The following is a 26055-nucleotide window of genomic DNA, read 5'->3' on the forward strand; positions in this document are numbered from 1 at the left end:
CATAAGTATATAAATTTTCTTGCATCTACCATCTGAAACAAAATTGTAAACTAACTTATTGTAAACTATGTTCCTCTCTAGCTGACAACCCAGATCTTTATTCTTTAGAGACAGAATTTTTATTTTATTTTATTTACTTATTTTTTTGCTGCACTGCGCAGCTTATAGGACCTTAGTTCCTTGACCAGGGATTGAACCCGGGCCCTCGACAGTGAAAGCATGGAGTTAACCACTGGACTACCAGGGAATTCCCCAAACAGAATTTTTTTAAAGGCCTGTTCATGCTGTTTCCATTTCCCCACCTTCAAGTAACTCTTCAACCCATTACAATTCTCCTTTTCCCTTCATTGTACCACTGAAAAAATTATCAAAAGCACCAGTGATCTCCATGTTGTAAAATCCAACGGGCACTTTTCTCTCCTCCTCTTCCTTGACTTCTTACCAGCATCTGACAAGCTCATCATGTCCTTATTTCTGGATACGTGGCTTATCTTGGTTTCTGATTCCATGTTTGCCTGGTTTACCTCTTAGCCATCATGCTTCTCCTTTTCAGTCTCCTTGACTGACTCCTTTTCCTCTGTTCACCCATTAATAAAATAGATCCCACAGGGTTTAGCCTCAACCCACCCCCCTTCTCTACTCTCTATCACCCAATCCCATGGCTATAACAACAGAAGACTCGCAATTTTTTTTTTCCATTTTCAAACTCCCCTCTCTGCTCCAGACTCAGATAGAAGAATGCTTATTTAATACTTCCAGCTGATTATCTCTCAGGAAACATAAATATGTTCAAAAGAGAAAATTTGGTTTTTCCCCTAAAATATATCCCATCCCCATACAAATAAATGGTATCACCATTTTCTCAGCTGCCAAAGCAAGAAATCAGTGAATCATTCTTATTTTATCTCTCATTCTCTACCTTCTGTCTCTTAGCAAATTCTATTCATTCTATCCCTAACATAAATTATAATCTACCCATTCTCCATCTCTACTGCCACCCTATCCAGGCCAGCATCACCTTGTGCCTGGTGAACTTTCATAAAGTCCTAATTAGTCTCCCTCCTTCCTCTCATCCCCTTTCAATCTATTTTCAGTAGCTAGAGTGATCTTTTAAATGCAAATCTGATTAGGTAATAGCTTCTTATTCTTCCTAAAAGCTTGGTCTTGGCCTACAAGTCTCTACATTACTGCTTTACAACTACAACTTGACAACTCTACCATTCACTCAATATGATCCAACCTGCTAGCTCTTTCTTAATCCATTAAACGTACAAACTTTCTCCAGTCTTAGGGCCTTTGCACATGCTAGTTCTTCTACCTGAAATATTCATTCTATGGTTCATTGCATTTTTGTTTTATTTTTCTTCAGGTCATCAGAATGGTCTTTCCTCATCATCTGAGGCTCCCAATCCCATTCTCTACCACTGCCTTCTCTGATTCCTCTATAACTTATGGTTGGTTTTCTCATTTGTTTGTCCTTCCCACAAGACTGTTGGTTTAGAGAGACTTTAAATTTGGACGCTTGGGTCCCACTCAAGATATCTTGGTTTGTGTTGTCTGGGGTGAAGCCTAAGTATCAAGATTTTTAATTTCCCCCTGGGTGATTTTAATGGGCAGCCCAGCACTCTACACCAGTGCTTCTCAAAGTGTGGTTCCCAATCAACAATATCAGCATCACTTGTGAATTTGTTAGAAATGCAAATTCTCAGGCCCCACATAGGCCTACTCAATTAGAATCTCTCCAAGTGATTCTGACGCGGGTTAAAGTTTAAGAACTGCTACCTAGAAGAAAGTCCATGAGGGTTAATCCTTGTATCCAGATACTGCATAGTGTCTAGTAGGCATAATAGATACTTGAATCAACAAATGACTAATCAGTAATGATCATAATCAATACATGAATAAATTAAATAATAAATTATATAATGTATGAATGGTTTTCTCTTATAGAATTAAATGCAGGTGATCTGATGCCAACATACTTCCCTCTACTAAGACCTAAGGATAAATTTATTCTACTAGCCCTTGCTAAGAAAGCTTGTTATATCAGAGATAGAAGAGCAGCAAACACTGTGATTTCCTGAACTGCTGCCCTAGCAATTTCCTTTCTCAATCTCATTTATTTTGCTCCAAACACTAAATCACTGGGTGCTTTGACAAGTGTGCTATTTTCACTTCTGTGATTTCCACCTCTAATTCAAAGGTGGTAAAGTGGAGAGGCTATTTATTAAATTTCATTGGTAACAGATTAGCACATACATTTGTTTTCCTTTAATTTACCAGTGAGTGGGTCACTAATGGTCTGCTCAATCCAATTAGGGGATGCCTGCCTTTTCCTGGATGATGTTCCATGTACTGCAGGTGAACAGTCTCCTGTTAGAAGCCAAGGGTTGCTATTATCTGCACCTCCTCCCCAGCACCATCTGGAAACCTCCCAACTTCTCAGAATGCAAGGTGCATCCTTTCCATTCTTAGACATTTTATCATGCTGAGAATGCCCAGGCACTGGCAGGACTGTTGTGACTGGCTTGCTAGAGAAAGAAGAAAAGATTATCTCCTCTAATTCTAATGTGAAGTTGATATATAAGCTATAGAGAAACAGTGATATTAGTTCAAGCTGCTCAGAAGTGAATCATGCCTCCCTTTGGATAGGGTCTCTAACAAATAAGCCAAAAGCTGCAACTGGAGGTGGATGCTACCTTTGTAGCTCAGGCTTGTTTCTGGCATCATTCTCTATAATGCATCACTCTCCCAGGCCCCAGGGAGAAATGAGGCTATGGCTCTATATTGGCCTAAAGGGCTGTGCCTGCAATATCCTCTCCTGCCAGGGGTGCCCTGGAGAGCTTTCCTCCCAGCTCACAGGGGCCTAATTGGTGCACATCTCAATGGCTTTCCTGTAGGGGTGGCAGCAGCAGCTTTGAAGGGCAGTGCAAGGACTTGCTCAACAAAGATACCCTCCCCTTCTCCCTCTTGGTCCTTGGTGGCTGAAATTCTCAGCCATTGTCACTCTTTTAAAAGGCAGGAGTGCGGCACTGTTGGGGTAGATTTCTTACTGACCATCTCTCTCTCTGCTTACTTAGTCTTCATCTTTCCAAGATTACTGAGGATTTGCTTAACTAGATAAATAATTGCAAAATTCTTGAAGACAAAAAAAAAAAATTCCAGACAGAAAATGAGACTGCAAATAAAATCACAGGCTCTGGGCTTCCCTGGTGGCTCAGTGGTTAAGAATCCGCCTGCCAATGCAGGGGACATGGGTTCGATCCCTGGTCCAGGAAGATCCCACATGCTGCGGAGCAACTAAGTCTGCGGGACACAACCACTGAGCCCATGCACCACAACTACTGAAGTCCGCACGCCTAGAGCCTATGCTCCGCAAGAAGAGAAGCCACTGCAATGAGAAGCCCGCGCACAGCAACGAAGAGTGGCCCCCGCTCGCTGCAACTAGAGAAAGCCCGTGCGCAGTAATGAAGACCCATCGCAGCCAAAAATAAATAAATAAAATAAATAAATTTAAAAAAAAATCATGGGCTCTGTTCACCCCACTCCAGGAATGAGGGAAAGCAGATACTCTTATGCTACATGACAGATGGAGTTTGTACATGCTCTGAAATGTACCGCGTGCTTTGGATGTGGAAAAAAGAGTGGGTAGCCAGCTGCTACGATGAGAATCCACTATGGAAACTGATCCTCCCACTAGAACCTTCTTGAAATGAGAAAGAAACATATTCCAGGATCATAGAATGCAGATTAAATGACTTATCTAGTTATTTTGATAGAATATATGGCATGATGAACATCCTGACCACCCATAGTCAAATTATCTTTCCACCTGAGCTGACCTGGATGACTAAAACTTCCCGTTTCTTCACTCCTTTGTACTTAGAAAAGAAGGTTCCTAATATATACTGGGTTGGCCAAAAAGTTCATTTGGGTTTTTCCATAAGATGTTCCATATTTGGAGCAGAGGAAAGAGGGAGGGGATAGTGGTAACATCGTAATCTACTCTCTGCCACTGGAGCCTTAGCTTAAAGCTGTTTATTACTTTAGGTCCCTTCACCTGGACAGGCTCTGATGCAGAAGAATCAGGGTAGGTCTAGAAGGGCAAGCCCAGATGGCAGCATGAAGATAATTGTGACTGGTCTTGGGTGTGGTAGACTGTGGCAATGAAAGCGTGATGTCCAGAAAGGGAATGAAAGTCACCATCTACTTCATAGTTTTTGCCCTGCAGTCAGAGTAAACTTTTCAAATTCGATTCCCATCATGCCATTCCTACGATTACCTCAGTGGCTTCTCATTACATGAGGATGAAGACATGAAAGGTGACTCCTGCCCAAGTCTTAGGTCTTATTTCACAGCACTGTTACATGCTCTTTTACACCATATATTTTATAAAGCCCATTACAATTTTATTTTGATAAATGATTGTGTAATTAGTTGTTTAACACCTATTTCCATTAGATTGCAGGCTCCATGATGGAAGAGATTTGAGCCATCTTACATCAATGTTTTATTTTCAGGATGTTCTACAGAGCCTTGCTCATAGTAAATGCTCAAAAGTTACTTGTTGAATAAAGGATGAAAGGATCAGTTTGGGTTGGAAAACATAGGGTGTCTATAGACAAAATGTAGAAAAGGGTAGAAACAAGTAGATAAACATTTCAAGCTAAAAACACTATACTTCTCTCCTTGCGAGGAAAAAAAGATGGGTACTATCTTGTTAAAAGTCTGATTGGGGGGGATTCCCTGGTGGCGCAGTGGTTGGGAGTCTGCCTGCCGATGCAGAGGACACGGGTTCGTGCCCCGGTCCGGGAAGATCCCACATGCTGCGGAGCGGCTGGGCCCGTGAGCCATGGCCACTGAGCCTGCGCGTCCGGAGCCTGTGCTCCGCAACGGGAGAGGCCACAACAGTGAGAGGCCCGTGTACTGCAAAAAAAAAAAAAAAGTCTGATTGGGATAAATCTTTCCATTTTAGCTAAATTAAAATCTGATAACTTCTTTTTTCTAGTGTACAAACAGAAAATTTAGGTAGTGTAGAAGATAGTTATTTGTTATTTGGGATAAATGAAATGATAGCCAACTCTCATGCATCTATATATATTATCCTTGACAAATTTTGATCTTGGGCCAACTTATTTTCATATGAAATAAAATGCAAGATGACGTCGAACAAACACAAACACAAACACAATGACAAAATTCCGGACTCAAATCTAGAATTATTTTTTGGCTGCTTTGGACTACCTACACTACTCTTTGATATATATAAGCATATTAGTACAGCTAATTGAGAGCCAGCTATATGATAGTATTATGAGTAATACTCCTTTTATTTAAACCACATTCAACCCAGCATATATATATATATAGATCCAAAAGAAATGGATACATATTTCAACAAAAGAGACTTGTATGAGAATATTCATGGCTGCCTCATTCATAACAACTCCAAACTGGAAACAACCCAAATGCTCATCAACAGGACAATAGATGTAAGGTACATATTCATGTAACAGAACGTGACTCAGCATTTAAAAGGAATTACTGATATGAGCAATAACATGGCTGAATCTCATAGACATTATGTTGAACAAAATAATTCATATTCTATGGTTCCATTTAAGTGAAATTCAAGAAGAGGCAAAACTAATATATGATCCTTAGCTAGAAATCTGAACTGTGATTGTCTCAGGACAGGGATATGGGTGGGGCAGTGATTGGAAAGGACCATGAGGAAACTTTTTGGGGTGCAGGAAGTGTCCTGTATCTTGATTTGGGTGATTTCAATCCAGGTACATAGATTTGTCAAAATGCATTGAACGAACACTTGAGATCAGTGCCTTTTACTATAGATAAATTATACCTCAATAAAGATGAAGGTCAAAAATGCAAACCAATAACCTGCATTCTCAAGAAAATACTTTAAAGGCATAAGAAATAAAATGTACTTTGGTTCTTCCAATATGTTTGACATTAAAATTGGAAAAAAATAAAAATGACCACTGATATACATAATCAGTTATATATGAATTAACTGCCCCTAAATTATAACAAACCTGGTATGTGGTTAATCAACATGTCTACCTGTGAGTCCAATGGTGAAATCCAAAGCTCTATAAAAGTAGAGATTTTGTCATGTTTACATTTATGTCGTGAGCATCTAGCTCAGTGCTTGAACTGACTCTTACCTTAAAGTATTTGGATAACTTTGAAGAAGCCTTAACTTCTTCAGGTCTCAGTTCCTTCATCAGTATAATGGAACTAATATCTGACTTCCCTAAGTGTGTACTACAAACAACATAATAGACCAAAAATACTTTTGAAGTAGTTAAAAGTCTAACTCAACCCAAATGAAAAGTCATTTTAATATTTTTAGCAGGCAGCTTTATGTTTCAGTTTTTCTTTTATTCCGTAAACTGACCTAGATAAGATAATGACTCCAGAACTCTGGCCCACAGAGACTTATGTAGTCAAGCTTTCAAGACTTAGCTCAAGGAGTAAATCATCTACAGAGACTTTCTAGCCTCCCCTGTCCCCACCACACTTTTTGGTGCCATAAAGGCAGGAATTGGTTTTATTAATCTTTTTATCTCCAGTGTCTAGAACAGTAGTCCCCTCAGGGTAGATGTTTAATATTCTTAAAATAAACAAATGGACTCAATTTATTCAAATAGTCCAATAATAGAGTGATTTGATTTTCCAGGGAACATAGAATGTGTGCTGCCTATCTATATGTGTAAGTGTTATTTATATCCTACATGGAGGAGAATATATCCTACATGGAGGAGAATATTCATCCTCATAGAGGTTAAGTAGTTATTTGCTCAAGGTCGCTCAGCTAAAAGGAAGCTGATGTGGAATTCATTCCCACATCTGTCTCCTCCCAATGGTCAGAAGCATCCCGTCATACTGCCATATTACTAAAGTTGCTTTTGTAGCATGCATTACATTTCAGATCTATCCTCAGTAAAGCCCAACTGATACAAAATAATCTTCCTAAAGAAGGAAAGAGTCTCCCTTTGATAATTAAGCTTTCATTGCTAGCTAGAGTACCAGGATAGAAATGAAAAGATTTAGATTACAGGGTCAGGAAAGTCTCTTTGGAACTTTGTGACCTGGGGCAAATCATTGGCGCTCTCTATGCCTTCATTTTCTTATCTTTAATTAAAGAAAATATGATCTACTCTGTTTTATCTCACAGGGTAGAGAGAATCATAAAACAATATGTGAAAGTGTTCTATGAAATATAAAGTGCCATAAAGTGTTCAAAAAAACAGACATATCAGGAATCACTGCACTGTGGGAGATTGGGTTGAAGTCAAACAGACAATATTGAATTGCTTCTTTTGAATTTTTGAATCTACACATGTATATTATACACATGTATTTACATATATGCTCTTTTATTGTAAATCTTTTTAAAGTGAAGATAACTTTTGGGTAATTTATGGGGTCTTTTGAGTTGAGGATTTTTCTACTAGTTCCAACCAAGGAGACCCAATGAATTGGTTCACCAGCCTGAAATGAGAGGCCTTGTGACCATGTGGCCTACTCATTTAAGCAGATGGAATAAAACGTTCAGTGCTAATTAAAATCTTCAAAGGGTCTTCAAAGGGTAGCAGTAAATACTATGTATTTCCCTTATTTAAAACACTAGCAGATGAAGAGTTCTTTTTTTCTCCTTAATGAATATAGGAATCCCATCTGTTATCTTTACAAAAACGTACCGTGAAATGCAGAGAAAAAACAGAAATGAAAAGATTGTGTCATTCTCTTTCTTTCACAGGAAGCCACTCTTTTTTGGAACCATACAATGCTGTTTGTTACCCCCCCTGCCCCCCCGCGATCAAATCTCCCTTCAAAGCCATGGGAAACTATTGGTCAATTAGTGACCACGTGATTCCTAGCCACCTCTATTTCAAAAACAGTGATAGATACTAGAGATTATCTCACTCAACACCCATCCAACCCCTTACTAGTTAGTCTTCCTGTACCAGAGAGGCTGGAAAGTTTGGACCTATGTTTCAAAGGGAGGAGATGTTCAAAATAACAAGTCAAATATTTGACTGTGGTTAAAAAAGTCTCTTCCAGTTTTATAGTTCTTGGATTCTGTCAACATCTCTCTCACAACGCTTAACACTCAAATACCAAGAACTTGTTTATTCCTCTTACCCGCCCCCCCCCACCGCTGTCACTGTGATGACCCCACCCCTCCAATGTCATGTGTGTCATGGGTGTACTCTTTTTTATTGGTTACAAAGACAGGTTTGGGGAGGGATATGAAACCATGAGGCCAAAAGTGAAACGGATCAGAAAAAAGAAGTGGATGATGAAAGGAGACTAATGAGTGCAGAAGGAAGAGTACTGAGTTGATTAAAGCAGGAGTTGGAAGTAAATAGATTACAAAGCTGGATTAAGCTCAGTTCCTAGAAAAGAAACTGTATCTAGAGACTTGAGGGCATGAGGACCAGGCGAGCATCCAACCTAAGGTTCTGGAGAAGGACTGTGAAGACAGCTAAAGCCTGCCTGCCATCCAGGAGAATGTGCTGGCAGAAAGTCTGCTTTCCTCTCACCCTCAAGCTCAGAATAATTGCTCAAGGGCAGAAAAGCACAATGGGCTAAAAATAATCACGCTTTCATCTAACAGTGCTGACCTGAACCTGTAATGTGCTGACCCGTTGGCAGTAGGATACCTTGGGATTTCTCACCTGTACAAAAGTGGTTCCTTGCACTCTAAATAATTTGGCTGAGGGCGATGTTTCTGATGAGTCATTACAAAGGCAGGGTCCTGATGGGGCTTAGGGGGCAGCGCTGTGTACCCAGGTCATCCGGTCACACAGACCAGGCAGTGAGAAGATCAGCGACTAACAAAGGGAGCCGACTGTCCGTCATCTGCTCTTCTTTACCTGATCACTTCTGCTGTCTCCAGCAACAGTCCCTTTGGTCCAGAGAGCCCCACGTTTCTGCCTGCTCAGCCTGGTGTTATTTAAGGTGAAAGGGACCTGGTTTCATCTCATGTTCTGAAGCTCTTGGTGTTTGCTGACTCATGTTTCGAGTTAGTGCAAGAGACACCATTCCTCAGCTACGCTAATGATACTGTTCTACTCACTAAATCACAAATCTGCAGAACTGGGTCCCCAGCCCAGCTTGCCTTCAACAAAGCAGGTGATTAGCAGGAAACTGAAAAAAATACGCCCTGCTTTAAGTTTCTTCCTCTTGGCTGGCTTTGAGGCGCTCCCCCCCACCGCCCACCACCACAGTTCCCTATCACGGCTCAAGCTGCCGAGGAAGCGACTGGCAGAGGTGCAGCCTGGGGCACCCCTTTCTTGGCGGCATCTCCCTCCACGGAAGCATCCTTCCTTCTGCAGCAGATGCTGCAGGGAAATGGACTCCTAAAGTTTAGCATAATGCATTCTCTGACGCAAAACGCCTCTTTGCTTCCTCTGCCCTATATTCTCTTACCTCCCAAGTCTACCAGCATCTAACATCAAGCAGTCCCATAACCCAGAAAAAAAGTGTGTGGCCACATATCAAACTAGCCCGTCAGAAAGGTCCGATTCTACTTCCCTGGACCTTTAGGAATAGTCAGTTGCTTTCTACAGGTGCTGAATCCTTGTGAAAATTACTTTGGTCCTTGCCCACCAAATAACATACCGATTCACCCCCTGCCCCACCCCAGAGAAAACTGGTTTTTGTAGTGAGAAGGATAAAACATACAAAGTTTTGTAGTGAGAAGGATAAAACATACATACCTTTTTGATTTGTATTGACAGCCAGCTTTCTTCACCTCCAACACTTGCCTTTCATCCTGTTTGCCAAGGGGTGTTCCTTGCTTCATTCAGGTATGGCTTTAAGTCCCATTTCATCTTAGAATTCCTCACAGACTATAAAAAAAGGTGTGGGGGGGTGATATTACTGAATGCTTAAATAAGACAAATTCCATGAATCTCTGCAACTCAGGGCTGTGGGAACACACTCATTCCATGTTAAATTCATAATGTAAATGTTGATATTCATGTCATGTTTGTTAGCTGTATTCATTTTCCTTAATTTATACCAGGTTTCTAGAAAGCAGAGATAGATAGGGCAGGGTAACAAGATTTAATTCAATTTAATGAATACTTGTCAAGGGCTATATGCACGGTAACATCTTTGCATAGAATCATGTAAGAATTATTATAGCTAATAAGTGCTTTTTGATGAGAATCATATTTTATATTATATTGAGAAACCTTTAATTTTTGTTACGGGAGTTTTTGAAAAGAGAGGAAAAAGTAATCACCGTTCTCCCATCACAAATCAGGATTTTATTGAAATTTCAAATGACTATATTTCAAAGAACTTCTAGACACTCTTCAAGTTCTTTTTTTTTTTTACATTGGAAAACAACATAGTGGAAGAAAGCATTCTCCTTGTGGAATGGCGTATTTCATGCTAACATTCCTTTTTTAAGTTTCAAGAAATTAAAGTGCAACCAAGTAAAACCCATGCAAATGATTATTCCAAGTCCTGTCCATACCGTAAACAGTCAGTTCTAAAGAGAGAAATTTGAGATGACTGGAAACATGCTGTTTGTTCTTGATCTGTCAATCTCAGTCATGAATGTGATCAGTTAGCACATCACGGTGGGAGGTTATTTTCTAATAAAATGGGCCAACATAAAGAAACATTCTGCTTGGAATGAAGTATCTTTAAGTTCCAAAGTAGTATAAGAAATCTCTGGGACAATATCTCCTTAAGAGGGGAAAAGCTGTGGTGATCGAGGCTTTGGTATTTCTGCTTTTTCAAAACAAAACTTGACTTTGAGACAGACTTCAAAAGTAGCATGAAGTCATTGCTTACAACCTTCTCTTAAAATGTCACAATTCATTGTCCTTGGAGTGCGTCTCGGGGAGTCAGTGACAAGGACAGCCAGGGTAAGAGTATAACCCCGTCCCTGTCCTCCTGTGGCTCAGAGACAGGGCACGTGGCAGCCTCCACATGTAGTTTGAGCCATGCTGAGCAAAATCACTGCTACAGAGTAATTCTCCCTGGTATCAGAGAACCTGCTGTGGGATGGAGTTTAGAATTTGGTTCTGCTTCTAAGTACAATACCTATATGACTGGTAACAACAACATGACAATAATAAGAGCAGCTACAACTGAATTCTACTATACATCAGGCACTTTAGTTATAATTACACTTATTCACCTCCATAACCCTCACAACTCTTATTAGAGATACACAGTAGTACTGTTCCCATTTTACAGATGAAGGATATGAGGGACAGGGAGACCAGGAAATCTGTCTAACACCACAAAGGGCAGTAAATTGTGTAGTCTCTGAGTATCAGTTTCTTTTTTCATAAAATGGGGAGCATTTTACTTATATTGCAGGGCTATTGTGAGGGTTAAAGAAATAATAAAGGTAAAGAATCTGGCACGTGGTAGATGCCCATTATAGAGAGATATTAATAATTCCTTTATATTAAAAACCCTTCTCCTCCTGACATGAATCCATAATGACTCCTCATTTTATTTAGAGGTTGCTTATCTACCGAACCTCCAAGCCAACCAGAACCAGGAAAGAAGCACAAAGCAATCAAAATAGTCTCATCAAAACAAGCAGTCAAACAACCCTCTTGCCCATTATCCTGACAGAGCCCCCAGGAGCCTTGCTGAGAGCGCATTTACTCCAAGGGAGCCCTGGTTTTAAGGGGCTTGGTTATAAGGCTTCCCAGCTCACAGATGATTAGAAATGCACATTAAGAGGGGAATAGTCCGCTAGGAGCGAGATGTGACAGCTGACAGTGTAGCTGCAGTAGGAGAAACGCAACCCCCTTAAGAGCCAGACAGGAGAACTCAAAATGCAGACCAGCCTGGACTCTCTGAGGAGGGCAGAGTCCTTCATAATAGATGACTAGCCCTCTCAGAAGCCTATCCTGGCACCTCATCATCCGTTTTGGCGGAGTTGCTGCTATTCCTCTGTGTCCCCTCTCTGCCCTATCCATGCCCTGTTCTCATCCTTCATACAGTCTCTTTTGCTCTGGACTGTAGCAATTTGTCTTCAGTATCCTCATCTTAATTTGACCTTAAACTCTTGCAACGGCAACAGCACTACTACTGTATTCATCTTTGTATCTCTGAGCCTCTCACGTAATGATGGATGCTCTATATATGCTTGTTGAATGAATGATTATTGATTCAAGATACCGCATGAGAAAGAGACAAGAATTTGAACTCATGTTTTCAAAGATAGGAAACAATGCAAAGGAGGTTGAGAAACTTTCTATTCAAAGCCATCACAGGAAATTTTCCGCCTAAAGTAAGCTTCAATAGCCTGGAAAATTTATGTTTATGTGAAGCACATCACTACCCAAGGGCTCTGGATAAAGGAGGCATTTCCCTGTCTACTGACCCACTGGTGAGAAGAGGAGAGGAACCACAAGAGGAGAGGGACTTGGGTCACAATGAGCACCTGGGAAATTTAATGGAGAGGGAGAGAGTACAGGAGACAGATGATGAAAACCGAAGATGAACGTGATCGATGTCACAATTGTGCTGAGGCCCAGCCCTTGTTTTGTTCTTTTCCCAGAAAATGGAGTGGCATTTTAGAGGGAACTTGGAAAATTGATTGCAGTTACTATGGTAGGTGGCATCAGAGTTATCTGTTTGAGAGAATGAACATAAAGCAGGATAATGAAGCAAGACAATAATTTATCAGCTAAATCATGAGGTGTCTATGCTGTAGGGAAGGGTGCTTTTACAAAATATAGAGGAAAAGCCTTTGACTGACAAAGGCTGACTGACTGACTCGACCCTGAAAAGATTCAGCAAATAGAAAAGCCATGGGTATTAAGACTGGTTGTTTGCCAGAACTGCAGGGAAGGAAGATAGAGAGGAAGCACATAATGAATAGGCGTCCTGGGGAGCTGGGGATGAGAACTAGGAGTGGAGTTACGAACTGTAAATCCAGAGATAAGGCAGAGTGAGAAGACATACTGGGTTGGTTTGGGGTGATCTGAATTCACAGGGGACCAATGCCTTTCAATGTAGAATCAGAGAAGCAGCAAGACCTCTGAGTACAAATACCCTTGGCTCACAGGCCTACACAACCCCGTGGAGCAGGAGAATAGTTCCTGTGTGCCTAGGAGCAGAGGGGAGGTGATGAAGGGCTATAAAGGGCTACCAAGCTTTGCGCAGCCTCACACTTCACGGGCACAGCAGCGAGACCTGTGCCCTTGAGCCGGTCATGATGATGAAACTAGGGAAACCCAGACTTCAGAATGGGTTCCTGAATGGCCTCTACTGAAAATCAGGTGGGAAAGATAAACCTAAACACTAATAAAAGACTACCTGTAAAGGACTACCTGTATCAGATACAAGCCCCTCAGATGATGCTTTAACACTAAGTAAGGGCCCAGAATTAGACACAACCTCAGTGTAAGGGATTGTTCCAATCTCATGGTACGATGGGAGCTTCGCTGATGGACTAAATTTCATAACTGGAAAAACACCCACCTTTTGTCACATCCTGATTGACCTTAACCTAAAACCCTCCATCAGGGACACCTCCCTGGGCTGGGAGCCAGAGCCCTGTTGCTGTTGCTTTGCTTTGCTCTGCTTTTCAAGGATGGAAATAACACACTATCGACCTGTTGTAAATTTCAGAAACAACCTAAATCCAAACTTGAAAAGTCACCCTATGTCGATCAAATTGTGTGTAACGAAGTGAACTGAAATGTGTTAAAGGTGACGGTGGGCAAGGCCTGCAGCAGCCTCAGGGCTGTTTATCTTTTGACAGAGCCCTGCCCCTCCTCCACAAAAGTTCCTGTGGCTTCCCGTCAGAAGTCACTCCTCTGACAGTGCTGTGACAGTCCACAGTCCGAGAAAAGGTCAGTCAAACCTGTGACAACTCCTCGCTGAAAGCACACAGAAGAGCATGCCCCGCACTCGCATCCTTCCCATTGCCATAATCATGAATTTCATTCTGTTGTCCAGACAGATGTCTGGGAATGTAATACAGAGAATTTAAATAAGCTGAAGGCTTCTGGTTCAGCCCATTTTCTCTTCTTTTACAAATTTGGTTTCTGCTGCTGTTCATTCACATTTCATACCCTTGACGGACTATCTTTAGTCTCCATATTTTATAGTGTTTAGAGGCATGAATTAAGTTTCACATGTAAAATGAAACCTGTGAAATTCCTCTTCTCCTTGGATGAAAGAACTCGCCTGGCACCTGGAGCAATTTTGCAAATGTTGCCAGAAACAAGAATCAGGTTTCACCAGTGAATACAGGTTTATGCAGCCTAGAAATTGTACTGCAAATAACATTCTAGAGGTCAATTGAAATGTAGCTTCTTGCCTTCATTAAGACAGTCTGGAATAAAACCAAACCAGAAAAATTCTCATACCACTGTCCAGACTCTCAACTGAGAGGCCTTGTTACTAGACAAAAGAATGTATCAAAAAATGAAAATGAGAGAAAATAGTGCAGGTCAGAAGTAATTTTGTTTAACACTGTATTAGCCAGTTCAGGCTGCCATAATGAAATATCATAACTTGGGTGGCTTAAGCAACAGACATTTATTTCTCACAGTTCTGGAGGCTGGAAATACAAGATCAGAGCACCAACATGGTGCGTTTCTAGTGAAGGCTCTCTCTTCTTGGCTTGCAGATGGCTGCCTTCTGCCTTCTTTCTTTGTCCTCACATGGCAAGGAGAGACAGAGAGAGGGAGGGAGGGGGGAGAGTGGAAGAGGGGGAGGGGGGTAGGGAGAGAGAGAGAGGGGGAGAGGGAGAGGGAGGGAGGGAGGGAGGGAGGGAGGGAGAGAGGGAGGGAGGGAGAGAGAGAGAGAGAGAGAGAGAGAGAGAGAGAGAGAGAGAGAGAATCTCCCTCTTCTTAAAAAGCCACCAATCCTATGAGATTAGGGCTCCACCCTTATGATCTCAGTTAACTTTAATTACCTCATAAAGACTCTATCTCCAGATATGGTCACACTGGGGGTTCAACATATGAACTGAGGGGGAGGCATAATTCAGTTCATAACTAACATTTTGTAAGCTACCTTCTATAGTTATTCAGCAGTTATATCCTTTTAGTTTAAGAATTCTGGATTGTAAATACATTGTATACTAGTGTTCTTACTGGCTTCAAAACTTTCAACATATGTCAGAGAAGTGGGAAATAAATATAGTGAAGGACCATTAGGATCTGCAGTCTGGAAGCAAACATTTTCTCATTTGGTCAATAACAAGGGCATTTCAAGGCTAGTGAGTCCAATAAAGACTAAATCTTTCTTGTCACATCAGGAATATTCCCTTGAACACACAGTTTCCCCTAAAATGAGCTGCTTATGAATCAGCCAGAGCCATTGCCTAATTGTACCACAGGGGAGAAAACCTAGATTCTTTTTTTTTTTTTTTAATAAATGTATTTAGTTTTATTTTTGGCTGGATTGGGTCTTTGTTGCTGCACACAGGCTTTGTCTAGTTGCGGCGAGCGGGGGCTACTCTTTGTTGTGGTGCAGGGGCTTCTCATTGCGGTGGCTTCTCTTGTTGCGGAGCATGGGCTCTAGGCACACGGGCTTAGTAATTGTGGCACGTGGGCTCAGTAGCTGTGGCTCCCGGGCTCTAGAGCACAGGCTCAGTGGTTGTGGCACACAGGCTTAGTTGCTCCGTGGCATGTGGGATCTTCCCGGACCAGGGCTCTAATCCGTGGCCCCTGCATTGGCAGGCAGATTCTTAACCACTGCGCCACCAGGGAAGTCCTAAAATACGAATCTATTTTAATTATTTATTTTAATATAATACTATATTGTGACATTTCTTTTATCATGGCCTTAAATGGTTTTATCAGTCTTTTACTATTTAATTATTTCCATCTGTTATAGCCTTGATGCCCTAAATAAAATGTAAATTTCTGCAGGACAGAAATGAGCTTTGGGGCCATTTCTATCCTCCTTAGCATCTAGCACAGTTCTGAGGACATGATGAATGCCCAATAATGTATGTGGATCTTAGCTCTTTGATCATCCATTGTGGACTTAACTTCCCATCCCCAAATATTGTCTATTTGTTTGTTTTTATAAATCCACCTTCAAGAAAGGTATTTTTAAAAAATCTATTTCGTCTTATGTTTCTGGTGTCTACTATGATTACAGGCAAACGATAGTTTGCCTTTATAACCTGGGTGCCAAGTACTGCTCTAAACATTGTCTACAGATCATCTTACTTCATCATAATGATTGTAGGAAGGTAGGTGGGATAATAAACAGATTACTTCTGCTTACTAACGAGGAAACTAAGTCACACAGAGCTTAAGTATATTGCCCAAGGGTCACACCAGTGGTAAGTGGTAGAAATAGGGTACAAACAAGGGCATACCGAGCCCGTGGTCCATCCTCACATGGCCTGAAACTTAAGTTTGCAGTAGGAATGTGAAGTTACTCTTCTATTACTGCACTGATGCCTCAGATCTTTCATCAGACAAGTACAGAATAGATAGTTCCCCTTCACTCTTCAGGGAGGTATAGGCTACCACATCACTTACTGAACACCTACCATATAATATCTATTATAAAGGAGCAACTGACAAAGTATAAAGTTGTTCAGACTTTGAATTTCTTAAATAGACATGTTATTGGAAAGCAAATATTTTCATATTTATTTGGTATGTGACTCACATTTCATTTTTTCTTTTTTTTTGCTTGGAATAATGCTTGGCACAAACATAGCATTCCAGTGTTTGTTGAATGGATGAATCCTCTCCTCTTTCAAGCTTAGACATAGTCACCTGCCCCGTAGGTGGCCAGTTAGGTTGATCTTCCATGTTCAGAACTCACTTTATTTTCATTGTCAATTCATTCTTCACCAGTTAAAAAAAATACACTAATTTTCAGACCATGACTAGATGCTGGATAAAATGAGCTGTGGCAAAGATGAACTAATATTCTTATCATCTGAATGATGCAATCTCTTTGGTCATAACGAGTTACTGGGATAATGACACATGTGCAGGAGGTGAATTCAGTTGTGGTCAGTAGACAGAGCCTTTGAAGCACATTATTTTCACTGTACTATTTTTCTGCCCTTTGTCTTAGCTGCCAGAGGGTGGATGATCATGGGCTGGGTCTCTCCTTCCAGTGAGTCCACAGTTCATACACTCCTTTAATGTAACAAATCTAGTTCCTTCAGTTATTGAAGATTTGATTTTCCAGGAGGCTCTCTTTGTTCCTGCCCATGACAAGAGCTGTTCTCTTGTAACTCTGAAGCCTAGTGTATCACCTCATGGTAATGATAAGTTCCACCCCAGACTAAACATGAGGGTAACCCCAGGGTCACTGTCAGAGTGCTATGTGTATGAGTGTATGAATTATGGTCTGTCCTGGAGAGTCCCTAAAACTCATTCATGCGTTCATTCCTTCAACACATACATCAAATACTCTGTGACAGGAGCTAGGAGCTGTGGATATAGAAATAATTAGGGAAAAAAGCCTGCTCTCAGGGCACTCAAACTTCGGAGAGACATGAAATAATTGTTATGTGGTGAAATAAACAGTCATTTTCTAGGTGCTCAGATCCTATGAGGAGGGTGTGATAGGGGTGAGGGGTGGTGAGCATACTAAAAAGCACTACTTTGGGCTGTTTGACGTCTTTATTTCTAGTTTTAATGAGATATAATTGATATACAAAATTGTATAAGTTTAAGGTGTATAACAAAATGATTTGATAAATGCATATATTGCAAAATGATTACCACAAGTTTGGCTAACATCCATTACCTCACATAGTCACAGATTTGTTTTCCTTGTAATGAGAACTTTTAAGATTCACTGTTAGCAACTTTCAAAAAATAATACAGTATTTTAATCATACTCATCATGCTTTACATCTCAGAACCTATAACTGGAAGTTTGTCCCTTTTGACCACCTTTACTCATTCCCCCACAATCCTGCCCCCCGTGACCCCCCGACTGAGCACCACCTCTGGCAACCACCAGTTTGATCTCTGCTTCTATGAATTTGGGTTTTTTTAGATTCCACATATAAGTGAGATCATATAGTATTTGTCTTTCTCTGCCTGACTTTTTTCACTTAGCATAATGCTCTCAAGGTCCATCTATGTTGTTGCAAATGGCAGGATTTTCTTCTTTTTTTGAGGTTGAATAATATTCCATTGTATATATACACAACATTTTCTTTATCCATACATCTGTCGATGAAAACTTAGATTGTTCCCATGTCTTGGCTATTGTAAATAATGCTGCAGTGAACACAGGGGAGCAGATATCTCTTCAGGATAGTGATTTTTGTTTCCTTCGGCTATTCACCCAAAAGTGGAATTGCTGGATTACATGGTTCTACTTTTTTTCTTTTCTTTTTTTTTTTTTTAAGGAGCTCCCATGGTGGCTCTACCAACTTACATTCCTACCAACAAAGCACAAGCGTTCCCTCTTCTCCACCAATACTTGTTACCTCTTGCTTTTTGATGATAGCTATTGTCACAGGTGTGAGGTGATATCTCACTGTGGTTTTGATTTGCATTTTCTTGATGATTAGTGATGTTGAACACCTTTTCATGTACCTGTTGGACACTTGAATATCTTCATTGGAAATTGTCTATTCAGGTCTTTGCCCATTTTTCAATTGGATTATTTGTGGTTTTTAGTATTGAATTGAATGAGTGTCATATATTTTGGATATTAACTCCTTCTGAGCGTGGTTTGCAAATATTTTCTCCTGTTCCATAGGATGCCATTTCATTTTTTGATTGTTCCTTCTGTGATGCAGAAGCTTTTTACTTTGATATAGTTCTACTTGTTTATTTTTTATTTTGCTGCTGTGCTTTAGATATTATATCCAAAAAGTCATTGCCAAGACCCATGTCAATAAGTTGTTTCTATAGGTTTTCTTCTAGGAGTTTTACGGTTTCAGGTCTTACATTTAAGTGTTTAATCCATTTTGAGTTAGTTTTTGTGAGTGGTGTAAGATAGGGGTCTAGTTTCATTCTTTTGCATATGAATATCTGATTTTCCCATCATCATTTATTGAAGAGACTGCCTTTTCTCCATTGAGTATTCTTGGCTCCTTTGTCAAATATTAGCTGACCATATATGCATGGGTTTATTTCTGGGCTCTCGATTCTGTTATGACATCTTCTTGAAGTCTGTTTAAAACAGCACCCAGGGGTCTTCCTTGGTGGTGCAGTGGTTGAGAGTTCGTCTGCTGATGCAGGGGACATGGGTTCGTGCCCTGGTCTGGGAAGATCCCACATGCCGCGGAGCAGCTGGGCCCGTGAGCCATGGCCGCTGAGCCCGTGAGCCATGGCCGCTGAGCCTGTGCGTCCGGAGCCTGTGCTCCGCAACGGGAGAGGCCACAACAGTGAGAGGCCCACATACTGAAAAAAAAAAAAAAACAGCACCCAGAATGATGGGTATAAATGCCCCCATCTGCAAGACCAGCTTTAGAAAGTATGAAACCTCACGCAGAGATGGAGTGAGAAGTTGAAAATGCTGGCAGCCAGCTCAATAGCTATTTGAAGTTTGTGTGTTGTTCTTTTTTAATATGTATAAATTCTCATGGTTTTTTATTCTAGCATAATATAGCATATTTATTTTAATACAAAAATGTGTTAAATTAATTAGCCTCCCCCATTTTGCAACTGACAAGTTCCTCAAGTAAAATGTATACTCTAGGAAAAAATGCCAAATTCTTCCTGGGACTTTTCATACAATTTGGCACAAGAACAAGTACTCCTATTTTAAGCCAAGGATAAAACAAAACAAAACAAAAAAAACCCACAAGAAAAAAGAAATAGAATAACAGAATATTTCATTCTGTAAGGGGAGAGTACGATAGGCCCCAAATATCTTTGACTAGCTAATGGTCAAAGCAGTAAAAAATCCAATTCAAATCCATAGGCCATAATTATTTTGGCAAAAACATTAAGAGAAAGTTTACAAAGCTGTTGACACACATAACTTTGAAAACACAAAGCACTGGCTTAACAATTAACCTTTGCACAGATAAGAGAGAAGATTTGAGAATATTTACCAGTTACCATAAAATGTATCTTAAAGTTATACCTACTCTATAACTTATCATTATAAGATTAGGTTTCAATCTATTTTCTTTCTTCTTAAACTGAACAGTTTGTGTAGGTGGTTCCAAGTTCTGCTGATTTATAATCTTGAGACTATGACTGCCAGGAAATTATATAGAAAATATTTATTGTAGAGAAAAGTTTACTTAAATATTTAAACCATTTGCCCTAGGATGCTGATCTTACTTACCAACCTGAAAATTCTTACACCACTGGCTCAGACCTCTCTGGTCCGGTACTAATTAACTAAATTGGTATAAAATGTTTGAACAAACTCTCTTACAACTAGGAACACAAATAAGGCATTCCTGCTCATAAAAAGTTACTTTTACAAGTAAAGTAAAATGATTCTCACGGATAGCTTTAAAACACAATGCAAAATCTTGATTTTCCTCTAAGTGCCCCAACTGGAACTCAACAAAATCCATTTATTACCTGCCACCTGTTCCAACCCACCCCCACAGCTGTACGTTCTGATTGCTGCTCCTCCCCCTTCCCTCTGTAACGTGCTCAGTCATCAGCACTCACCAGGTTACCCAAACCAAAGTCTATTTTGAGTTCTCCCTCTTCTCTCTGCCCACCCATCTTCCACCACCCTTAATGGCCAGCGGCATCCAGTAAATGTCCATGGGGGCTGCATGCTGCTCAGCACAGTGAATTCTTTCAGGTCCTCTCCTGTTCCTGGCCTTCCTATGCTCCACTCCACACTCTGGAACCCAGGAACCTAGATTCAGATGCCAGCTTGGTGACTAACTTGGAAATCCCATAGGATGTCACTCTTCAGAATTCGTCCCCTACTGCCCCCACCACTCCCACCCCCCCCAGGCCATAACCAGGCTGCAGGGTGGTGCACTCCAATCTCTACCCACCTTGTCTGTTCCACTCTGGGAAGCAGATCAGGGACACGTCTCCCAGCTGCCAGCCACTCCCATACAATCCACACCCCACCTGCCACCAGAGGCACCATGTCATTCCACTGCTCAAAGCAGTCACTGAATCCCTGCTGCCCAGCGCATGATGACATCTGTAACCTCACTTAGAAGCACCCTTAAGACCCACCGCAACCTGGCTCAGACTACCATGTCCCCTACATTGATGTCATGTTAGATTATCCCAGACATTCATTATTTTATTTAATATTCTGTGAGTGCCTGCTATATGCCAGACATCGGGCTAGGGATTCCACAATGATGAATTTTGACACTTGAACAGTAATATCTAGAAGGGGTATGGAAAAGCAAATAATTAAAACAGTGATGAGAGCTATGACTAATGGTTAAAAGGTAGCCTAGGAGAAAAACTAGTCCAGCTTGGAAGCCTCAGGTAAGGGATGGATTTCCAGCACTACTAGGAAAGACAAGGTCCGAAGGATGAACATATACTATGCAAAAGAATGTACCAACTAGTTTCTCTCTTTTGAAAGAAATTTCCTCTCTCCCAAGAGAATTCTTACTTGGCCTTCAAGGTCATTTCCTGAGGCTTTCCCTGACCTTCTCAGGCGGAGTTAAATGTTCTCTCACCTATGGCCCCATAGCACATCTTCCATACCTGTATTACTGCTCCTACCCTACTGTAACACAGTGATTGATGAAGGTCCCTCTCAGCCAGGAGCTCCATCAAGGCAGAGAAGAGACCTTTATCCATCTTTGTGCCCAACCACACCTGACACATAGCATGTGTTCAAGAGAGTTTGATGAATAACTGTATTTAACAAAGAATAAATATAAGTCAACTTGGACATTTGAAGGTCCATTTTAAAATAAGTAAGACATCTGTAGGGACATAACACATTCTGGAGTGTTCTTCATTATACAGAAATGTTTTTACATTTTAGACAATAATACATGAGGAAATCAGAAAAGAATTGTTCCCTATGGAAATGAACAAGGGAACAAATGCTTTCATGTATTTGGACACATTTTCTAGCACCCAGCTGATTCAAGCAATGTTCATGATAGTTGCTAAATTGTGAGTTGTTACACACCTTGCATTTCATAGGCTTCAAATGTGAGTGGCGTTAATACAGACAGCTCACAGGAAGCACCCTGAAGTCCCCCACCACGCCAGCCAAGGGCAAATCTACCCACAGGCTTCTGAGCCAATGGAACTGCATTGATCTTCACCCAGGGCCACTGGGGCCACAGTGTATGGCCTTTACACATGGCTAGAAAGACAACACAAGTTAACAAGCATGCATACACATACACACTCTCTTCCCAGATAATCAAACTAACAACACTTACCCAAAAACTTAGTATGTATTTTGTTACCTGTAAAGGCCACTCCCAATTAAATTGCTGGTGGACTTCTCTACAATTTCTAACTTCACATCTCCTAGTGGTATAATTCATGGTCTATTTTGGTCACTATCAAGCTCAGGGTAGCAGAAAATATATTATCCATATACCTCACCACCACATGTTGTTTTAAATTTTCTTCTAAAATATTTAGAAGATATTTCTTGTGGAGCCTGGCAGGCTATTGTTTGTTTTGCTTTTCCATCTGGTATTCAATTAATATACTAATAACCACTCTAATTTCTTTTGCTATGATAGTGATCTTATTTTTCCTTGTGCCATGTTTATTTTCACTTGGGGACTGAAAAGTACTACAGATTGGAAGCAGTATTTCAATTACAGCTACTACATGGAAAGCAACCCAAGTGCTTTTAATGTTCTTTAATGGTGGCACGGCTCAATCTAACACAGATTTCTCCACGTGCTTGGCATTCTCTTGAATGTTAATGTTCATTAACTTTATAGTATTAATTTTATGTTTATAAACATTATATTATATTGTAAAGCACAGATGGAATATCTAAAGTCAAAGAGAGTTGGATTATAAAACACCTGCAGATTAACGTATGGTACATGTGGTATGTTTTCTCCCATTCCCACTTTTCATCTTTCCTATTAGTTAGTTTAGTTGGTCCCTATGGGAAGTCACTGAAGTCTCAGGGGTATTTTGCAGCTGTGAAGCTGGGAAGTTAAGGACAACTGAGTGAAAGGATAGGGACCTTCAGAAAAAAGTCATTTCAATTGCGAGTGAGTGAGCTAGAAATATCCTCATCGCACTTGACAAACAGCCTGTTAGTGGAGAGAAAGTACAGTTCCCTGATAGAGAAGATAATAAAGGCAAAAAACTGTGCACTGCTGAAGGTTATGGCCATGAGTTATACTTCTTTTCTATCTCTCATAGGGTCATGTACAGTGCTGGGCAATTAGTACATGCTCAGTAAAACTTTCTGGGTTGATAGAAAGTGGTTAGAGCTTGATGCATGGTTCAAATGATGCCAACTCTATGAGTTCATTCCTCCTTTAAGCCAGTCTGTCAAATGTATCCCACACTTCTCACATGGCCGGTCCACCGAAGATTTAAGCCACTGTTACAATAAACTTTGAAGTTCAACACCACTGCCAGGTGCACCCCTGGAAGGTAGGCTCTGCTGACAGTAGGTCAGAGACATTGCTCCTTTGTTCCAGTTTCCTTTATCACCCCATCAAATCTCTAAGTAACTGCTGGTGCTTTCTCTTTCTGTCCGAATAGAAAAATACCTTTAAATCAAGCCCTTACGTTCTCTTCTCCATATCTAAAAGCTGGGGATGAAATGCTGAAAAAGACCCAGACTCCTCCTTCCAGGATTTTGCATGCTGCCGTAGGAAGCTGGGGATCTGGCCAAAGCACAGATGCTTAGTGAACGTCTGCAGGATTTAATTCACTAAAGGAGACATCTACTTCCTGCCTCCTGAATATCACAATTATTTCTTTCTTAGAGATGCCTGGACTTAAAGAGTGTATTTGAGTCATTCCTAAAAATGCCTATGTCGAGTCCATTAAACTTCACAACATTTTGTTTTCTATATTTTTTAATGTAAGGAAATAGTTACCACTAAGAGTAAATTTGCTTTTCAAACATAGTCAGAAGTCATTTAAATACAATTCTCATAATTAAAGTGGCTGATAAGTTGGGGAATATCATTGTAAGATCAAAATAAAATATGGCTATGAAGTAATGAGCTCACTTTCTTGCTCATAAACTGATCTGGAATGATGTAATAAGAATAGGAACTAATATTTTAATTAGCACCATGTGCTCTGCATGCATTATTTCACTTAATCCTCATAACCATCAAATAATTTATGTACTATGTTTGTTTCCACTTAAAAAATATGAGTAGAGAAGCAAAGAAACTTGCCCAAAATGACATAAGAGGAGGGTTCAGATTCAAAGCCAGGTAACATGGGACCAGACCTGTGTGCTAAAACACCAAGCTAACTTCCACAAAATGAGGTCTAGAGATGTTTTGAGTAAGTACCCAATATTATAAAGGCATTTCATGAATGACTCAGACTCTGCAAATCTGGATACACTGGCTGTAGTATCTTGGGTAAAAATTAGTCCAAAATATATAATGACAAATACGGATTCCTCATTCCATGGCAGCATGAGATCAAAATGACAATCTGTAACTATAGGTTGGGAGTGTGCACTTAGCAAATAAGCACAAAAGTTTTAATGAATTACCTTAGAGACATTGAGGAAAGCAGTTTATTGTCACCTCTCATTTTATCGAAGAAATCTACATTAAGAATGCAGGAGGGCTTCCCTGGTGGCGCAGTGGTTGAGAGTCTGCCTGCCGATGCAGGGGACACGGGTTCGTGCCCCGGTCCGGGAAGATCCCACATGCCGCAGAGCGGCTGGGCCCGTGAGCCATGGCCGCTGAGCCTGCGCGTCCGGAGCCTGTGCTCCGCAACGGCAGAGGCCACAACAGTGAGAGGCCCGCGTACCGCAAAAAAAAAAAAAAAAAAAAAAAAGAATGCAGGAAAGGATAGGGAGGAAAGAAGAACTTGATGCTCAGTATCAAGATTAGGGAATGTATCTGTCACATGTTTCAATTTTCTATTTTTCATAGAACCTGATAGAATAAAACACAAATACAGAAATTAGTGTCCAGAAATTTTGAGTTTTACTTTTGTTTTTGTTTACTTTATGGTTACCCTAAGGATCACTAGAACTCACAAATTCATGTACTGCCAATGGTCTATTGTAGACCACTTGTATCTTACCCATCTTTTAGTCAAATCTGAAGAACAATGTAAAGTTAGTTAAAAACCCACAAAACAAAAACAAAATAAAAACCAATAAAGCTCAACAGAGTTTGGAATATAGATGGGCTCTACAAATGTTAATTCGCTTCTCACCTTCACTAAATGAAACCAACACATCTAACTCTTTGAAGGGTGCTTGTGAATGCAGGCTTAGAAAATATTCCAGGGGTGAGTTTGAAATGCACTCTGTACTGTGTGTGTGTGTGTGTGTGTGTGTGTGTGTCAGACAGACAGACAGAGAGAGAGAGAGAATAACAATATTCATGGGACCTGTGTTACTGGTTTCTATCTTATCAGTCACAGGATTCCTTCTCTGAATACAGATTTATCATCTGCAATTATATGATTAAAGTATGGTCACTAAATTCACAATGGATTCAGGTCCTTTTAAAATATATTTTTAAATGAACAGCTCTTTACTGGCAGACAGAAAAATTAGTACTGGAATAATTACATACTGCTGAGTCTTTGAAGATGAAAAGCTTAGGAGGAAAAGAAAAGGCACTTAGTTATAAAATGTGTAACTCTGGGCAACATCAAACAAAAAAATCTCAGCTAAATCAAAATACTCCTGGGTTTTTTTTTTGACCCTTTCAGGCTTAGAAACTTTAATTTCAATAGCCTCAGGATGTTATTTGGCATGTTGTTGCAACTTATTAAAGAAGATAAGAACCTTCCCTTCTGAACTGAACCCTTTAAAATCAAAACCCCTAGTCTTAACTGAAAAGTATAAAAAAGGATCCAAAATAGCCCAGTGTTTATTAAAACAGTATAGAACTTAAAATTTTAAGCCCTGGGGCTTCCCTGGTGGCACAGTGGTTGGGAAACCGCCTGCCAACACAGGGGACACGCGTTCGATCCCTGG

The 26055-nt window shown here is 40.5% G+C and overlaps 1 long non-coding RNA gene across 1 annotated transcript in view; it reads right to left on the minus strand.

The window, feature by feature from the left end:
- Nucleotides 1–9752: 9752 nt before the first annotated feature.
- Nucleotides 9753–26055, minus strand: part of LOC308622877 — a 168707-nt gene continuing 152404 nt past the window's right edge. The window contains exon 3 of the long non-coding RNA XR_014016699.1: nt 9753–9884. This is a non-coding gene — a long non-coding RNA (uncharacterized lncRNA). The remainder of the gene's footprint in view (nt 9885–26055) is intronic.

The sequence above is a fragment of the Mesoplodon bidens genome, assembly GCF_964165515.1.
Source record: "Mesoplodon bidens genome assembly, chromosome: 9".
NCBI classification, from domain to species: domain Eukaryota; kingdom Metazoa; phylum Chordata; class Mammalia; order Artiodactyla; family Ziphiidae; genus Mesoplodon; species Mesoplodon bidens.